The sequence below is a fragment of the Dreissena polymorpha genome, chromosome 3, assembly GCF_020536995.1.
Source record: "Dreissena polymorpha isolate Duluth1 chromosome 3, UMN_Dpol_1.0, whole genome shotgun sequence".
Taxonomy (NCBI): Eukaryota; Metazoa; Mollusca; class Bivalvia; order Myida; family Dreissenidae; genus Dreissena; species Dreissena polymorpha.
Window position 1 is genome coordinate 87,733,806 of NC_068357.1, and position 19,854 is coordinate 87,753,659.

The window sequence follows — 19,854 nt, forward strand, 5'->3', positions numbered from 1 at the left end:
TTATCTGCAACTCACCTTGCTACCAGTTGTTTATAAAAATATATTTTATATTCGATATTCTTACGTGACCCACCCAGTCCTGTAAGCTGAAATGATCCGTAAAACAATTTCGTGTCTTTGTGTCGTATGAACAAATCTGCACTAAAACTAAATTTAGGTTCAACTCGTAAACGCATGATCAGTTGTCAAACGAAAGTACGGTTGATATTCAAATGCATTATTTTTCTCTTTCTGGTATATTGTTTTAGTATGATGATGCTGCATTAATTAATATAAGTGTATATGAAGTAGAAACATCAAAAATAATCAACGGTTGCGATAGACACCTATAAACTGTTACATGCTCATAATATCACTTTAGTACATTAGGCAATATGGACGAATAATTATTGTTAAATTTATCAACAATAATATTTATCATTGTATTGTTGAAAACACATTAAGAATCTATTATTTACATACCATAATTATATTGCTGAATATCTTCATTTAACATATTTCTGGTCTAAAGAAAATTCCAGGTCACCTAGTTCACGGATAGCGTCTTTATTATATAACGATTATTTTACTGGCCGCCAACTCCGGTGATGACCTGTATATAAACTCTGAACTCGCGGGTTGAAATGCAATGCTTTAAAGTGAGGCCTCGCTTCCATTGCTCTTTATACTTTTACATGTTAACATGTTGACAGGAATAAGGAAGTAAGAACTAAATATGAGAACATAGCCTTTTAAGTATAAACGCTCTTGCGCTGGTAATACTCTGAAAATAAAAGGTGTACGCACAAACTGTATTGATGTCGAGAATTGAGTGTAAAACTGTTCTATCTATTAAGCCTTTTCATTCGAGATAAAATTGTTTCATACAGTAAAACAGTGTTACAAAGACGCGGATATGTTTCCAATGTTCTGGTGGTAAACTCAAATCAGCCAATGGAATAAATGAAGTGTATTCATTCGTACCTAGCCGCGGGAAATTTTATTGGAATTTTATTGGACACTTACAAAGGTCAGGCTAAGGTGAAAAGCTGGCTTATGCAGCTTACGCCGAAAAAGCGAATCGTAAGACATACTTGCCATGTTCGATCAGACAGAACCAGCTGCGTATACTTGTTGCATCAACTTATCAAAGCGCTGAACGCACTTCAGTTGTTCGCCCTTTGAACGTTTTTAATATTATTTACAGCCACAGGACATTAAGTTCGACTTTTTAACGTAGGCCAATCGACCGGCCACGAAAACTGCAAACGCCCATGTAGTTAATCTTTCTACAATGGTGAGATTTTTTTTTAAAAACATCAAAGAGGAAAATGCCATTGATTAACAATCTCTCATAAATTTATACAGTATTCACACACACTCCATATATGATTACAAAGATGAAACAAGTCAACGTATATCTAAGTTGGCGCTAAAGAAAAGTCAGTGAGTATAACAAAGAATGAATTACAACATACTTATCATAATAAATGTATTACCGGTAGTATCAACGACCATTGTATTAAAACTCAAATAAACTGCATTACACAATATTTAATATTTTTCGCCTGAAATTAAATGCTTCATTCAATGTATTTCCATTTCATTGTTTATTCATTTTCATGTACTGACATTAACGTGTAGCTCCTCTACTCTCCCACCCATCACAAATATTTTTAAGAACGTACCATCTATTGCAATGTTTAAGTTGTAAATCAACATATTTTTCTATAGTTTAAATGGGTCAATACTTTCTCATCGTGAGCATTTATTCCGATTTACATTTTTCATCATAAAATGCTACAAACTGAATTGCACGTCTCTATTTAAATATAGCACCTGGTCTGTTGCAACACGCACGCTTTTCATGCGCGGAAGTTGACAGACGATAGTAACAATGTCGCACTCTTATAAAAACACGGGATGTTTTAGATGCGTACGAAGGGACTTGAATCAGCAAATAACAACACATGGCTATAGAAAATCGAAATATACATGTACTGACATTAAATTGCTACCACATAGATTCTTTAAACTTGTTGTTTTCAAAACTTACTCGCCATAAGGATTCAATAAAATAATAGTCGCCAGATAACCCCGCCCTTATAAGCATTCTCGGAACCGATTGGACAGCGACATCTACAGTTTGGCTACCAGAAAGTAACCTGAGAACCTCACTACAACGTACACCACCGACATCAGCACCACAATCATCACAACCGTCACCAAACAAACTCTACCACGACCACCACAACCATCACCACCAACATCAAGACTACCATCCCACCACTATCACCACCACCGCTTCCATCAAAACGACCACAATTGTCACCACCACCATAACCACCATCTACGTCACCAATACCATCACCACCACCAAACAAGCCACCAATACCACCACCATCACTACAACAACCACCATAACAATCACCATCATCACCACAAAAACAACCACCACCACCATCACTTTTATAACCATCCCCACCACCATCCCCACCAACACCGCCATCACAACCATTTTCATCATCATCATCACCGTCAATACACCATCACCATCACAATAAGCACCAACACCACCATAACAACCGTCATTTCCATCACCATCATCGTCGACATCGCCCACAACACCACCATCACCATTCCAATCAACATCACCACCATCACAACCACCATCACAACCACCATCACCATAAAAACTTCCATCACCACCACCATCATCACCACCACCATCACAATCACCAACATCACCACCTATATCTCCATCAATACCACCATCACCACCACCAATTCCACCACAATCACCATCACCACCACCACCAGAGCCACACCAACAATCAGCAACAACATGACAACTTACCTCCATCATAACCACCATTACCATTTCCACCACCACCATCACCACTACCACCATCACAATAACAATCACCACCATCACCCCCTTTATCTTCATCAACACCACCATCACCACCACCAATTCCACCACAATCATCATCACTACCACATCCAGAGCCACACCAACAATCAGCAACAACATGACCAATTACCGCCATCATTACCAACATTACAATTTCTACCACCACCATCACCACCACCATCACAAGCACCAACACCAACATTACCTTCATCACTATCACTATCACCTCTCAACACTTCCATCACCATCACCACCATCGCCCCCTTCAACACCATCACTACCATTAGCATCATCATCACGACCACGATCCCTTTAACAATCTCTACCATCACCAACACCATCATCATCACCACCAACGTCACCATCTTCCCCATTATCACCACCATCACCACCGCAACCACCACCACCACCATGACATTCACCACCGCCATCACCTTCACCACCAACAACAACACCTCCATTACAATCTCTACCAACACCAACACCTTCATCACAAACACCATCATAACCATCACCATTATGACACCACAACTATCGCCTTCACCATCATCACCATCATCACCAGCATCACCACCACCACCATCAACACCACCACAATTACCACCACCGTAACCACTGTCACAAATAACGTCACAACCATCACCACCACCGTCACAACTATTACCTTAACCATCACCACCACCACAAACACCATAAACAACAGCATCGCCACCACCATAACATTCACCACCATCATCACCGCCATCATCACCATCGCCAACACCATCATCACAACCATCACCACAATAACCACAATCCCCAGCCCTATCGCCATTGCCACAACGACCATCACCATCATCATCATCATCATCTTGCAACTCATCATAATTTTCCTTGTTAATCGAACAAAATGTATTTTCTTATAAATAGTAATTATACATGGACAAATTAGGCATGTGTGTTTGTATTTTACGTTTTTTTACACATAAATATAAAAAAAGAGTATTCAGTCGCTCCAATTTCTTTAATATGCAACGATGTTCAGCCTCCACGGAACGTCTAAATTGAGCAATCTTCATGGCATCCGTAAACGTTGCGCCATACGTCTTCAGCAGTGGAACAGGATCGTGTTAGTGTCCCATCTGACAAGAACTGGAAACTGACCTAAAATAAATTAAACGCTACTAAATTGAAAATCAACAATTAGCTCTTTTTTCTCCTTCTCCAGATCTTACCCCCGCCGAATAGCGGGGGATGGGTGATAGGTTGGTTCCTTTTTCCTAGTTCATTATTCCTTTTTCGAAAAAGGAATTAGGAACTGTTCCTTATTCCTTATTCTCGCGTAACATATTTGTTATAGGGTTTTAAAGGACAATAAGGCAAACATTTCTGAAGTAAATGAAAACAGAATAACTCGAATACATTTACTTATGCATTACATTACATATTCGTATTTCTTGTTCGCGCTTGCATAGGATTTCTTATTTAAACCGAACCGATATTTTCTAATTCGAGTACCAATTTCACATAAACAAAACATAAAGCATACTATACTATTATTTTACATAAATGTGATATATAAAATCAATCTTGTACATTTAAACATGTTTGTTTTTATTTAAAACCCCGTTCCTTATTCGAGGCTGAATAAGGAAAAAGGAACCAGTTCCTTATTCCTTATTCGAGCCGAATAAGGAACTGGCATTTTCTTACTTAAACATCAATGAAATTGATTCAACATTAACCACATATAAATGAACATATTATTTATATAGTGGTTAAATATGTAAAATTCTAAGTTTCAAGTGATTTTTATCCAGTTCTTTATTCAGTGTGAATAAGGAATAAGGAACTGGTTTCTTATTCCTTATTCCAATCGAATAAGGAACTGGAATTTTCTTTCTATACATTATAAGTCAAAATGAACCAACGAGACGAATAACTCAACGAAAATTATTGTAAATGTATGTCGGGTGTAACAAATATTAATTGCAGTACATTTCTACTTTGTTTTAATTAATAATAACATAGTTCCTTATTCGGTTTGAATAAGATATAAGGAACTGGTTCCTTATTCCTTATTCAAATCGAATAAGGAACTGGAATTTTCATACTAAACAAAATATTCAAATGAACCAAAGGAACCAATAAATCAATGAAAATAATTGTAAATGTAGATTGGGTATTAAACAAATTAATTGCAGCACATCTCTACTAAGTTTCATTTAATGATAACATAGTTCCTTATTCGGATTGAAACAGGAATAAGCAATTTTATCTTTCTATAAATTATAAGACAAAATGAACCAACGAGAATAAGGAACTGGTTTCTTATTCCTTATTCCAATCGAATAAGGAACTGGAATTTTCTTTCTATACATTATAAGTCAAAATGAACCAACGAGACGAATAACTCAACGAAAATTATTGTAAATGTATGTCAGGTGTAACAAATATTAATTGCAGTACATTTCTACTTTGTTTTAATTAATAATAACATAGTTCCTTATTCGGTTTGAATAAGGAATAAGGAACTGGTTCCTTATTCCTTATTCAAATCGAATAAGGAACTGGCATTTTCCTACTAGACAAACTATTAAAATGAACCAAAGAGACCAATAAATCTATGAAATTGAAATCGCTTTGCAACCTCTCCTTTTAACTGTTTAGGTATAGGTCCGAATTTAAATATCCAAAAGTATGGCCTCTGAATAACGAATTGGCGTCAAGTTAGTTTCTTATTCGGAAGCCTGTATTTCAGAACATTACTTTCGGATATGTCATATTTAAGATGTAGTGTGGGTTATTTAAGCATGATTATGTTATATGGACGTATTCTGTCATATTTCTTTTTTTGCCCCCTTTCGAAGAAAAGGGGGCATACAGTGATCGGACTGTCCGTCTGTCCGTCCGTCCGTCTGTCTGTCCGTCTTTCCGTCACACTTTGCGTTTAGGTTTCAAAAAATGCTCATAACTTCTATGTCCCTTGAGATATAACCTTCATATTTGGTATGCATGTGTATATGGACAAGGCCTTTACATAGGCACAAAAAATTTTACCCATGTGACCTTGACCTTGAAGTTAGGGTCCGCGTTTAAGTTCCGAAATCTGCGTTTAGGTTTCGAAAAATGCTCATAACTTCTATGTCCCTTGAGATATAACCTTCATATTCGGTATGCATGTGAATATGGACAAGACTTTTTCATACGCACAAAAAATGTTACCCCTGTGACCTTGACCTTGAACTTAGGGTCCGCGTTTAGGTGTCGAAATCTGCGTTTAGGTTTCGAAAAATGCTCATAACTTATATGTCCCTTAAGATATAACCTTCATATTTGGTATGCATGTGTATATAGACAATGCCTTTCCATACGCATACAAATTTTGACCACTGTGACCTTGACCTTGAACTTAGGGTCCGCGTTTAGGTTTCGAAATCTGCGTTTAGGTTTCGAAAAATGCTCATAACTTCTATGTCCCTTGAGATATAACCTTCATATTTCATATACATGTGTATATGGACAAGGCCTTTCCATACGCACAAAAAATGTTACCCCTGTGACCTTGACCTTGAACTTTGGGTCCGCGTTTAGGTTTCGAAATCTGCGTTTAGGTTTCGAAAAATGCTCATAACTTCTATGTCCCTTGAGATATAACCTTCATATTTATTATGCATGTGTATATGGACAAGGCCTTTTCACACGCACACATTTTTTTACCCATGTGACCTTGACCTTGAACTTAGGGTCCGCGTTTAGGCTTCGAAATCTGCGTTTAGGTTTCGAAAAATGCTCATAACTTCTATGTCCCTTGAGATATAACCTTCATATTCGGTATGCATGTTATATGGACAAGGCCTTTACATACGCACACAAATTTTGACCCCTGTGACCTTGACCTTGAACTTAGGGTCCACGTTTAGGTTTCGAAATCTGCGTTTAAGTTTCGAAAAATGCTCATAACTTCTGTGCCCCATGAGATATAACCTTCATATTTGGTATGCATGTGTATATGGACAAGGCCTTTCCATACGCACAAAAAAATACCCCTGTGACCTTGACCTTGAACTAAGGGTCCGCGTTTAGGTTTCGAAATCTGCGTTTAGGTTTCGAAAAATTATCATAACTTCTATGTCCCTTGAGATATAACCTTCATATTTGGTATGCATGTGTAAATGGACAAGGCCTCTCCATCGCACACAAATTTTGACCCCTGTGACCTTGACCTTGAACTTAGGGTCCGCGTTTAGGTTTCAAAATCTGCGTTTAGGTTTCGAAAAATGCTCATAACTTCTATGTCCCTTGAGATATAACCTTTATATTTGGTATGCATGTGTATATGGACAATGCCTTTCCATACGCACACAAATTTTGACCCCTGTGACCTTGACCTTGAACTTAGGATCCGCGTTTAGGTTTCGAAATCTGCGTTTAGGTTTCGAAAAAAGCTCATAACTTCTATAAAGCGTTAATAGGGAGCATAAGTCATCCTATGGTGACAGCTCTTGTTATATTCTATGTCACTTAACACGCTGAAAACAAGTATTATGAAGAGGACAATTAGGAAATGGTATTTCCTCTCTCAAACATAAATTAAAATTAACAAAATACTATAAAATGTCGATGAAAATCATGGTTTATGTTGGTTCGAAGTTAAAATATTTATTGCAATATATTTCTACCTTATAGTATTTAATAATTACACAGTTCCTTATTCAGTGCAAATAAGGAATAAGGAACTGGTTCCTTATTCCTTATTCAAATCGAATAAGGAACTGGCTTTTTCATACTAAACAAACTATTAAAATGAACCAAAGAGACCAATAAAGCATTGACAATCATTGTAAATTTAGGTTGGTTATCAAAAACATCAATTGCAGTACAACACTACTATGTTTCATTTAATGATAACAGTGTTCCTTATTCAGATTGAAAAAGGAATAAGGAACTGGTTCCTTATTCCTTATTCATATCGAATAAGGAACTGGCATTTTCATTATAAACAAACTATTAAAATGAACGAAGGGAACTGGTTCCTTATTCCTTATTTAGATCGAAAAGGGAACTAAAATGAACCAAAGAGATTAATAATCAATGAAAGCATTGTAAATGTAGGTTGGTTATCAAAAAACATTAATTGCGGCACATCTTTATTAAGTTTCATTTAATGATAGCTTAGTTCCTTATTCGGGTTGTATTCAAATCGAATAAGGAACTGGCGTTTTCATACTGAATAAAATATAAAAATGAACCAAAGAGAAATCAATGAAAATCATTGTACATTTAGGTTAGGTATTAAAACATTAGTTGCAGTACATCTCTACTATGTTTCATTTAATCATAACCTAGTTCCTTATTCGGGTTGAATAAGGAATAAGGAACTGGCTCCTTATTCCTTATTCAAGTCGAATAAAGAACTCGCATTTCCTTACTTAAACATCAATGTAATATCCAATATTAACCACATATAAATGAACATATTATTTATATATTGGTTGTACATGTAAAATTCTAATTGCAATACATTTCTTCTAAGTTTTTAGTGATGATTATACAGTTTCTTATTCGGGTTCCTTATTCCTTATTCAAATAGAATAATCAACTGGAATGTTCTTTCTATAAATTATAAATCAAAATGAACCAATGAAACGAATGACGCAACGAAAATTATGAAATATGTTGGACGGGTATACAATTATTAATTGCAGTGCATTTCTACTTTGTTGTATTTAATTATAACATAGTTACTTATTCGATTTGAATAAGGAACTGGTTTCTTATTCCTTATTCAAATCGAATAAGGAATTGGTACTTTCTTACTTAACAAATAAAATAATATGAATTAAGAGACGCATAAATCAAGGAAAATCACTGCATATGTAGGTTGGGAATAAAAAAATATGTATTTATTACAGTACATGTCTTTTTAGTATTCTTGTGTAATGATAATCTGGTGCCATTTATGCGGTTGAATAAGGAAAGCGTAACCAGTTGCAATATCTAAAGATATCACTTATAACCACCGAGAACAGTGCCATTTTGTCGGTTTTCACGACTTTTAATCGTGCGCCAATGTTGAAGGTGGCCGGATGTAACGTAGGCATCCTAGAGCGAAGAAACGCGCTTTCGGAGATAGAAAATCTATTGAAATAAAACCTCCCAATTACAGCTATATAATTTTTGGTTTTTAATTGAAAAAAACACAACAGCAACAACGAAATACAGAGGAATTTCGATGAAACTTTCCAGTCTAATAGAGGCACCGTGGCCGCTGCTTCCGGTTCAGTCTCGCATTATTGTGACATCAGTGACGTCGCACTGATGACAACTTAGTCCGGAACATTGGCATTCGTCTTGTACCGATGTTGAAAGTCTCCAAATGTAACGTAGGTCTGCATGAGCGAGAAAACGCGTATTCGCACAAAAAATATATTAGAAGAAAACACACTTTTACAGCTTTGATGCGCGCTTTTTCAGTTCAATTATAAAATAAAATACAATATTGAGGCATTTCGATGAAACTTTTCAACTTATAGAGGCACTTGGACCGCTGCTTCCGGTGGAGTCTTTCTTTTATGGAAACGTGTTGAAATCATTTTGCATTCTTAATCATATCCCTTCGTATCAGTTTTTGTATGAAAACGGAACAAGATATCTAAACCATGTTTAGTTTTCAGCTATTATATAGTCTTGACCAAAGTTCAGGGTCAGACTGTACCAGAGATATAAGTAACAAACCTTACACACAAAAATCGCCAATGATAACGAATATAAAGATGTGCTATTCTAGAATGATCCGAATTAAAGAATCCAACTTTATGGCCTCTGAATACGGAATTGGGCGTAAAGTTAGTTCCTTATTCGGAAACCTGTATTTCGGACGATAAATTTCGGTTATGTTATATTTTAGATGGTGTGTGGGCTATTTAAGCTTGAACATGTTATATGGACGTATTCTGTCGGATTTCTTTTTATATTATATGTGACAATACACGCTGAAAACGAGTATTATGAAGACGATAAGGAAATGATATGCCTTACTCAAATATAAACTGACATTAACCATATTATATTAAATGTCGATGACAATCATGGTTTATGTAGGTTCGAAGTTAAAAATATTTAATGCAATATGTTTCTACCTAGTATTATTTAATAATAACACAGTTCCTTATTCAGTGCGAAAAAGGAATACGGAACTGGTTCCTTATTCCTTATTCAAATCGAATAAGGAACTGACTTTTTCATACTAAACAAACTATTAAAATGAACCAAAGAGACCAGCAAATCAATGGAAATCATTGTTAATGTAGGTTGAGTAAAAAAAACATTCATTGCAGTACATAAATAATACGTTTCATTTAATGATAACCTAGTTCCTTATTCGGATTGAAAAAATGAATAAGTAAGTGGTTCATTATTCCTTATTCAAATCGAATAAGGAACAGGCATTTTCTTACACACACATACAAATAAAATGAACCAAAGAGACCAATATATCACTGAAAATCATTTTAAATGTAGGTTGAGAAGCTATTAAAATATGTATTATAGTACAAATCTAAATAGTTTTGTTGCGTCATGATAAACAGTTTTTGTGGAAAAAAGTAACCAGGTCTTCTTTAGAACAAAAATGACTGGTTACCACCAAGACCAGCGCTTTTTGGTCGTTTATCACGACCTTTAATTTGGTGGCCATGTTGAAGATCGCCGGATGTACCGTTGGCATCCAAGATGAAGAAGACGCGTTCCCGGAGATAGAAAATTATTTAAATATAGGAACTCAAGTAAGGCTGGTATACACATTCTTTTTTAATTAAAAAATACAATCCTCGAGGAATCTCTATGAAACTTTCCAGAGGCATGTGAGTTGCTGCTTCCGGTGCAGTTTCGCCTTTATGGTGACGTCAGTGACGTCGCACTGACGAGAACGCTGTCCGAAATATTCCACCAGCATTCGGTACGAATAAAGTCGGAACTGTATCGATAAGATCGGCGAGTGACTGTTTTCCAAAGAAGCCATCACCGTTTTGTAGACCCCACAGTCAATAGTCGTGTTCTGAGGTTAAAGGTCGCCGGATATACCGTTGGCCAGAATGAGTGAGAAAACACGTTTTCGCACTTGAACAAATCTATGAAGAAAACACACTTTTACAGCTAGTGTGCGCGCATGCGTTTGAATTGTAAAATAAAATATTGAGGCATCTCGATTAAACTTTAAAATCTTCGTGAGGAACCTAGACCGCTGCTTCCGTTGCATAATGGCTTTTGTGTTTACGCACTGAAATCGCTTTGCAATTTAATCATATCCCTTTGTAACTGTTTTTGTATAAGAATGAAATGAGATACCTAAAACATGACTAGTATTCATCTATTGGATACTCTTTTACAGAAATTAGGGTCAGAAAAAACTTCAAGAACTTTATTAGACATATAAATTAAAAAAAATCTTACATTAAAAATTGCCAATAACAACAAATATATAGCTGCGCTATTTTAGAATGATCCGAATTCAAATATCTGAAATAATGGTCTCTGAATAAGGAATTGGCGTAAAGTTAGTTCCTTATTCAGTAGCCTGGATTTCGGACAATCACTTTCAGATCTGTTCTAGTTGAGATGTAGTGTAGGTTATTTAGGCTTGATTATGTTCTATGGAAATGTTCTTTAACATTTCTACTGTATATAATATTTTGCGATAAGCGATGAAAATAAGTATTATGAAGATGATAGTAAGAGACAGGCATGTTCATAATCAAACATAATACAGTAACCCAACATTAATGAACGTCAATGTTAATCATGGTATATGTAAGTTGGATTTAAAAAATACTTAATGCCGTACAATTCCACTTTGTTTATTAAAACGATAACCCAGGTCCAGTTTTTTGCTACTAAATAATGCACAAGTAACCAGTTGTTATAACTTAGGAAAAATACCGGTAGGCCTGGTAATCAAATAGAAAAGCGCAATTTCTTCGCTTCCCGTGACCTTTTATCGCGCGTCAATGTCGTAAGTTGCCGGATATACCGTTTGCATCCAAGATCGAGAAAACGCGTTTCCAGTGATAGAACATCTGTTTAAATGCAAACACTCAATTACGGATTGTTTACGCATTTTTTATGAAACTTTCCAGTCTTATAGAGGCACCCGGGTCGCTACTTACGGTGCAGTCTCGCCTTGATGGTGACGTCAATAATGACTTACTGACGGCAACGTTGTCCTAATTATATCTGATGGTCCCCTAATATATCGTTGGTCTGCACGAGCGAGAGATATTAATTAACCTTCAAAGGGTTAATACAGTCAATAACACAATTGTTAAAGCCAGTACTTAATTTAACTGTAGCATAGATGTGAAATTCACTCCTCCTTGTTTATATGATTTTTAAATTGCACACCTCTTTTTTCTGTATTATCCCTATGACATACTTAGTCCAGGGAACGACTTACTTACTCGTGGGAACGAGTGAACACTGTCATGGTCACGACTTACTAATTAAAAAATATGTTCATTGATCTCTTTGGTTCATTTTAATAGTTTGTTTAGTATGAAAATATCTATTCCTTATTCGATTTGAATAAGGAATAAGTAACCAGTTCCTTATTCCTTTTTCAATCTGAATAAGGAACAACGTTATCATTATATGAAACATAGTGGTGATGCACTGCAATTAATGTTTTTGATACCCAATCTAAATTTACAATGATTTTCATTGATTTATTGGTTCATTTTAATAGTTTGTTTAGTATGAAAAAGCCAGTTCCTTATTCGATTTGAATAAGGAATAAAAACCAGTTCCTTATTCCTTATTCGCACTGAATAAGGAACTGTGTTATATTAAATAATACTAAGTAGAAATATCTTGCAATAAATATTTTTAACTTCAAACCTACACAAACCATAATTTTCATCGACATTTTATATTATTTGGTTAATTTTAATTTATGTTTGAGAAAGACAATACCATTTCCTAATTATCCTCTTTATAATACTTGTTTTCAGCGTGTATAGTGACATAGAATATAAAAAGAAATGTGACAGAATACGTCCATATAACATAATCATGCTGAAATAACCCACACTACATCTTAAATATAACATATCCGAAAGTGATTTTCTGAAATACAGGCTTCCGAATAAGGAACTAACTTTACGCCAATTCCTTATTCAGAGGCCATAATTTCGGATATTTAAATTCGGATCATTCTAGAATAGCACAGCTATATATTAGTTATCATTGGCTATTTTTAATGTAAGATTTTTTTTAATTTATATGTCTGATACAGTTCTTGAAGTTTTTTCTGACCCTAACTTCTAGAGAAGACTTTCCGATAGCATAATACCAGTCTTGATTTAGCTATCCCATTCCGTTCTTATACCTAAACAGTTACAAAGAGATATGATTAGGGTAGTGCACCTCTAATGATTTCCCGCGATTTCTTCGAAGGTTGAAGAGCCTACTATTAGGTGCCGTAGCCTAGTGGTTAAGGCGATAGACTAGAAATCTTTTGGGATATTCCCGCGGAAATTCGAATCCTGCCGACGACGTATACTTTTTTGCGACGGGTTTTATTTATTTTCTAACGTAATTTGATTTAATATGGCATAAAAGCTATATTTATTGTTAAATATGTTGCAATTTTTATGCACATTCTTCAATTATTAAAATTAAAACAACGTTATGGCGAAATTGGGTGATTTAGTGTTGAAAATACGAACCATGCATATTGCATTTTTATTTTTATTTCAAAAACTTAACGGTAAATCTGTCTATTTCTTGGTATTTTTGCTGTATATAGTGTTTCTATAAAAACTAAGTTTAAAGTATGACTTAAATGATACTATTTTGAATTTTATGACACTTTGTTTTAAACCGACCCAATTTTTACTTGGCTGAAATCATTTACATTTCATGGCGCTCTTCCATAGATAAAAATTTGTAAAAAATAAATGTCTGTAAAAGAATACTTATTTCATCTTGTTTAAACTTTAAACACCTTTACAGCATCTGTACACACCAACTGCATGCCCATATTTGGAAATTTGAATGAATTATGGAACTTTTATATACCCCAGGGGTAAAAATAAACTGGACAAAAGCCGAGCGTGGGGGTGGTTTTGAAAAGAACAGAACAGAACAGACATTTTATTTAGACTTATACATAAGTACATCGTCTTAATACAAACAGTATAAAATAAATATGTCACGTTTTCATTTCATTTAAGTTGAAAACAAATATATATATAAAACACACACACACAAAAAATACAAATGAAGAAAAAGCATATAGTAAATTTTCTAAACATATAATGACAGAAAGATTTGTAGGTGATACCGGTTAGACTCTATATGGTATTATTGATAAATGAATTGCGAATTACAAATGCTTCTTTTATATATTTACACAACTTGACAAGTTCGTTTTTATCGGATGAAGTCAGTAATTGGTGATACTTAAACACAGATGGATTAACATATAAATACCTTTTAAGGTATTTTTGTCGAAAACACTAAAACATGGACAAATACAAACAAAGTGAAACTCATCTTCAATATCTCTACTATTGCAACAAACACAGTATCTTTCGTTGCGAGGAATATTATTACGCCCATATCTCCCAGTTTGGATTCTCAGTGAGTGAACAGAAATTCTTAACTTAACAAATTGGGTACGCAAACTCCTTGGTAACAAATCCAAGTAAGATTCGTATACAATTGTAGGTTTAAAAACTCTGTACATGTCTAATACAGTACTGTTACTTAATGTACCAAACCATTCCTGTTTAAATGTATCTATAAGTCTATTTCTAAACTGACATATTAAAGAATTAACACACACAGAGCTAGGGTTATTAAAAACATATCCATAACCATAATCGTTTAACAACTGTTTAATATGTGAGACCCAATTGATGTTTCCTTTATGACACTCTATAACATTCATATTATACACAGTTTGGAGAATAATATTATCACTCAATCTAATTTTAAACCAATATTTTAACATTCTTATAAAACGATTTATGTAAAGTGGGTATCTACCCAACTCTCCGTAAACACATGCGTTACAACTGTTGAGTCTTACTTGTAGCATTCGTTTACAGAACTTTAAATGGATACGTTCTATTTCTTTAGACTTTGTAAAACCCCATATTTCGGAGGCATAGTTAAGAATAGAACCAACAAATGCATCAAATAACTGGCAAAGTGTTTTAGGTTTTAGATCATACATTTTACACTTGTATAGCAAAGTATTCATAGCCTTAAGGGCTTTACCTACTAAATGTTCTTGGTTGAATGTGAAACTACCTGTATAATGTATAACAGTACCTAAATAATTAAAGTTATCAACTGTTTCGATGATTTGGCCATCGTATGTCCATGCCTCATTTTGGCGTAGGCGGCCCCTCTTACGGAAAACCATAATTTTAGTTTTTGAAGTGTTTACTTTAAGGCCCCAAGTATTACAATACACACGCAGATTATCCAAATGGTTTTGTACTTCCTCTGGATTTTTACCCAATATGGCCATATGAAAAGATCGGTATATTTTTTTAAAAAGCATGGAAAGCCTACCTACAAATTTGCATGTAGTTCAGTGAAATGATGCTGATTAAGAAAATAATTAATTAGATTATATTTGGATATGTGCCCATTAGAGGTGCGCTACCTTAAGGTTCAAAGCGATATCAATTTCATTGATTTATTGGTCTCTTTGGTTCATATTAATAGTTTGTTTATTAGGAAAATGCCAGTTCCTTATTCGATTTGAATAAGAAATAAGGAACCAGTTCCTTATTCCTGTTTCAATCCGAATAAGAAACTATGTTATCATTAAATGAAACTTAATCGAGATGTGCTTTAATTAATGTTTTTTGATACACAACCTACATTTACAATGATTTTAATTCATTTATTGGTCCTTTTGGTTCATTTTAATTTGTTGTTTAGTATGAAAATTACAGTTCCTTATTCGATTTGAATAAGGAATATGGAACCAGTTCATTATTCCTTATTCAAACCGAATAAGGAACTATGTTATTATTAATTAAAACGAAGTAGAAATGTACTGCAATTTATATTTGTTACACCCGACATACATTTACAATAATTTTCGTTGAGTTATTAGTCTCGTTGGTTCATTTTGACTTTATAATTTATAGAAAGAAAATTCCAGTTCCTTATTCGATTTGAATAAGGAATAAAGAACCAGTTCCTTATTCCTTATTCACACTGAATAAGGAACTGGATAATCATCACTTCAAACTTGGTAGAAATGTATTGCAATCATAATTTTACATATACAACCAATATTTAGATGATATGTTCATTTATATGTGGTTAATTTTGGATCAATTTCATTGATGTTTAAGTAAATAAATGCCAGTTCCTTATTCAGTTTGAATAAGGAATAAGGAACTGGTTCCTTTTTTCCTTATTCAGCATCGAATAAGGAACTGGATTATAAATAAAAACAAGCATGTTTAAATGTACAAGATTGATATTTTTTATCACATACATGTAAAATAATAGTATATGCTTTAGGCTTTGTTAATGTGAATTAAGTTAGTATTCGATTTAAAAATATCGGTTCGGTTTAAACAAGAAATCCTATGCAAGCGCGAAGAAGAACCATGAATATGTAACGTAATACATAAAGTAAATGCATTCTAGTTATTGTGTTTTGATTTACTTCAGAAATGTTTGCATTAGTGTTCTTTAAACCCTATAACAAATATGTAACGCGTGAATAAGGAATAAGGAACAGTTCCTTAATCCTTATTCGAATAAAAAATAAGGAACTAGGAAAAAGGAACCAACGTATCACCCATCGCCGAATACACACATTGAAAAGCAGATCAATGTATTTACACCGCATATAAATGCAAAAAAATCAGCATAAATCAAGTCGAATTGACAGTGTTGTCTGTCTGCATACCAACAGCAGTAATGCTTACCAAAGGAAGTCAACAACAATCGCACATCACAATTATATCTTTAAGCATACCTGTCTAACGTCATCTTTGACATTTAAAAATGATATCACTTATCTTTTTATTCACAACAATGGCAGAGATAACGGTCCATACTTCAGTCGGGTATAGGTGACATTCAGCGGTTGGTCATGGTTTCTCGGTGCCCATGTAGAGTTCATGCTCGTATCCCAATGCACGGACAGCTGTTAAACAAACATATGTTAGAGATACCATCACGACATATATTGGATACAGACAATGAATACATCGCCAATATTTTTTGTTCAAATATATTGATTAAATTGTAAAGTGGACCAAATGACCATGTACTATATTCTTTTAAAAATTAGTTGCAGATAAATAACGTAAACACGTATTAGCATATATATGTAAATTAGAATACGTACATATGCAACAAAATGTCAGAATTTACGTTATACTGCAGCACTGAAAAAAGAGATAAGATGATGCAAGACATTACTTTCTGCCTTTGGTAAACAGTACTGCTATTTGAAAACAGAGCGAACCCGCTATCGATTCTAAAGACTTGATTTTCAGAGCTAAGGCGTTTAACACTGTTTACGCTGACTCGGACTCGCTTTTGCACCATCGACCCACGTCAGTGTGTTTACGCTTGCGGGCAAAAAAGTGTGTCCCTCGCTGTAAACTGAGGAGCCTTGCCCAAGTTTTAGCGCCAACAATGTTTAAATCAAGTCGAATGGACAGTGTTGTCTGTCTGCTTACCAACAGCAGTTATGCTTTCCAAAGGAAGTCAACAACAATCGCACATCACAATTATCTCTTTAAGCAAAACTGTCTAACGTCATGTTTGACCTTTAAAAATGATACCACTTATCTTTTTATTAACATCAATGGCCGAGATGACGATCCACAATTCAGACGGATATATGTGAACTTCAGCGGTTGGGCATGGTGTATCAGCTGTTGAACAAAAATATGTTATAGATACCACCCACGACGTATATTGGATACAGACAAAGAATTTGTCGCCGATATTTTTTGTCCAAATCTATTGATTTAAGTTTTAAAATGTTCCAACTGACAATGTGTTATATTTATTCCAAATTAGTTGCAGCGTGAAAACCTTCCATTTACGATAATTGACAGTGTTGAAAGTTCAAAACGATCCGTTTAAGTACACATACACATTATGGCGCACGTGTATATTGTTTAATACCTATATTTTGCATGGGGAATATAAAACACATATAAATTTGCTTTTAGGTTATGCTCCTTTTCATTAATATGATCATGTTTTGTAATACTTCGAGTGATAAATTAGTCAACTTAACTATTTTGTTCCAACAAGTTGTACATCTTCATTATGAATTATTTTCAATTAACTAAAACACGGTAAAAAACGTATCTTTCTCACAAGCACCGTCTCAATTACAAAACACAAACCGATACAGCATGCGTAACACAACTTCATATTTACCTAAGCAGGTGAACTACACATCCATCCGATTTAATATCCCGACAACCAATTGTCTAAACAATCAAGTTTCACACCTTGCCATATCACCTGATCACATCTCAGAAAGGTGCAATACGCCATTAGAACAACTCAACAGATGAAGTGGTGGTACATATTTAACCCTTTCCCGCTTAGGAACGTATTTTGACGTATGTGTAGTCCCATAGAAAGTTAAATTAAATTTAAGACCTTTTTATTAAATTCAAATTTAAAGGCTTCATCTCCAACCCTTAGATACTGATGAGCAGCAAACAGCATAAAACCTGAACAGACTGCGAGTTACTCGCAGGCTGTTTTGGTTTTATGCTGTTTGCACATAGGCATTTTTAATTTGCTTCTGAGTGGGAAAGTGAAATCGAGTGAAGGTTTTATGCGGCAAAACATCGTCCGATCGATTTCGAATAAGATCGTGTTGGCATCTAGTGCCAGGAAAAGCACTGAGAAATGTTCAGTTATCATCAAGGTATTGGGCAAAGCCTGTGCAGACATAGGACGGCCACCTGTACAGAAATCAGAATTTAAAAACACTACCGAAATAGTATGTCATGTAGAGGGAAAATCGTTTAATTATCTAACCACAAATGTTTGCGTACTCGGTCAGCACTCTGGAAATCGTTCCTGAACGCCTGAATATGCTTCCATTATTTGCCAGTTTGCTATATTTGCTTTTGTGAATACAATTTAAATCGAAAAGAATTGTGCTAAAGTGTTCCATTTACAACTCGCAATGAGATTTAAAAAGACCCGCGTCATGCGAAAATGGGTCTTATGCCATATGCGCCCATCATAGCTTCAGCCCACACGCATCTCTAAGTCTGGTCATAAGATACATAATGAGACCATAAAACACTAAGTGATTTTATAGCGGACAGCATCGCCTCTGACCAGACTACGCAAATGCACAGACTGGGCTAGAGCTACGCTGGCTGAAACGCAATAAGACCCATTTTCGCATGACGTGGCTATGAATGTGTGATTTGAATGTTTCGAAAGAAAACTGCGTGTTAAATATTAACACAGATATATTTCGATGGTGTAGAAATAAACTTATAATAAGCCATATGAGGACACATATGATTTGAACTCCCGAAGTATAATTTGTATCTACTAACACTAATGTGTGGTTTGACTATAAAACACATTTCATGCGGTGAATATGCGACTTACACGTGAAAACACACACACACACAATATTTTGTTTTCAATTTATTTATTTAGAAACGAAAATGTTAAACTTTATTTCAAAGTCAGCATTTACGCCGACTACCTTTTTAAAAGATGTTTCTTGTTATATTTAGTTGTTTCTGAATATTTGGTTTTAGGGATTATAAAGCATTTTTGAGGTTGTCTATAGTATACCTGTAGTAATTGGTGACCTCATGTCCAACGTTTTATAAATTGAGACCTGTGAATATAAACAAGCTTAACCTTCTACTATTGCGTTGTTAGCACCCGTAAATACAAAAGATCGCCGCTATCTGTTGAGAACAAAAGAACGTTTC

At 34.7% G+C, this 19,854-nt stretch overlaps 1 long non-coding RNA gene across 1 annotated transcript; it reads right to left on the reverse strand.

Moving 5' to 3' along the window:
• Positions 1-1,056: 1,056 nt before the first annotated feature.
• Positions 1,057-18,424, reverse strand: LOC127875182 (uncharacterized). Its single transcript, XR_008047318.1, has 4 exons — positions 18,314-18,424; positions 16,969-17,796; positions 3,856-4,036; positions 1,057-1,268 (listed from the first exon to the last, which is right to left on the reverse strand). It is a non-coding gene; the product is annotated as an uncharacterized LOC127875182 (long non-coding RNA).
• Positions 18,425-19,854: the final 1,430 nt, after the last annotated feature.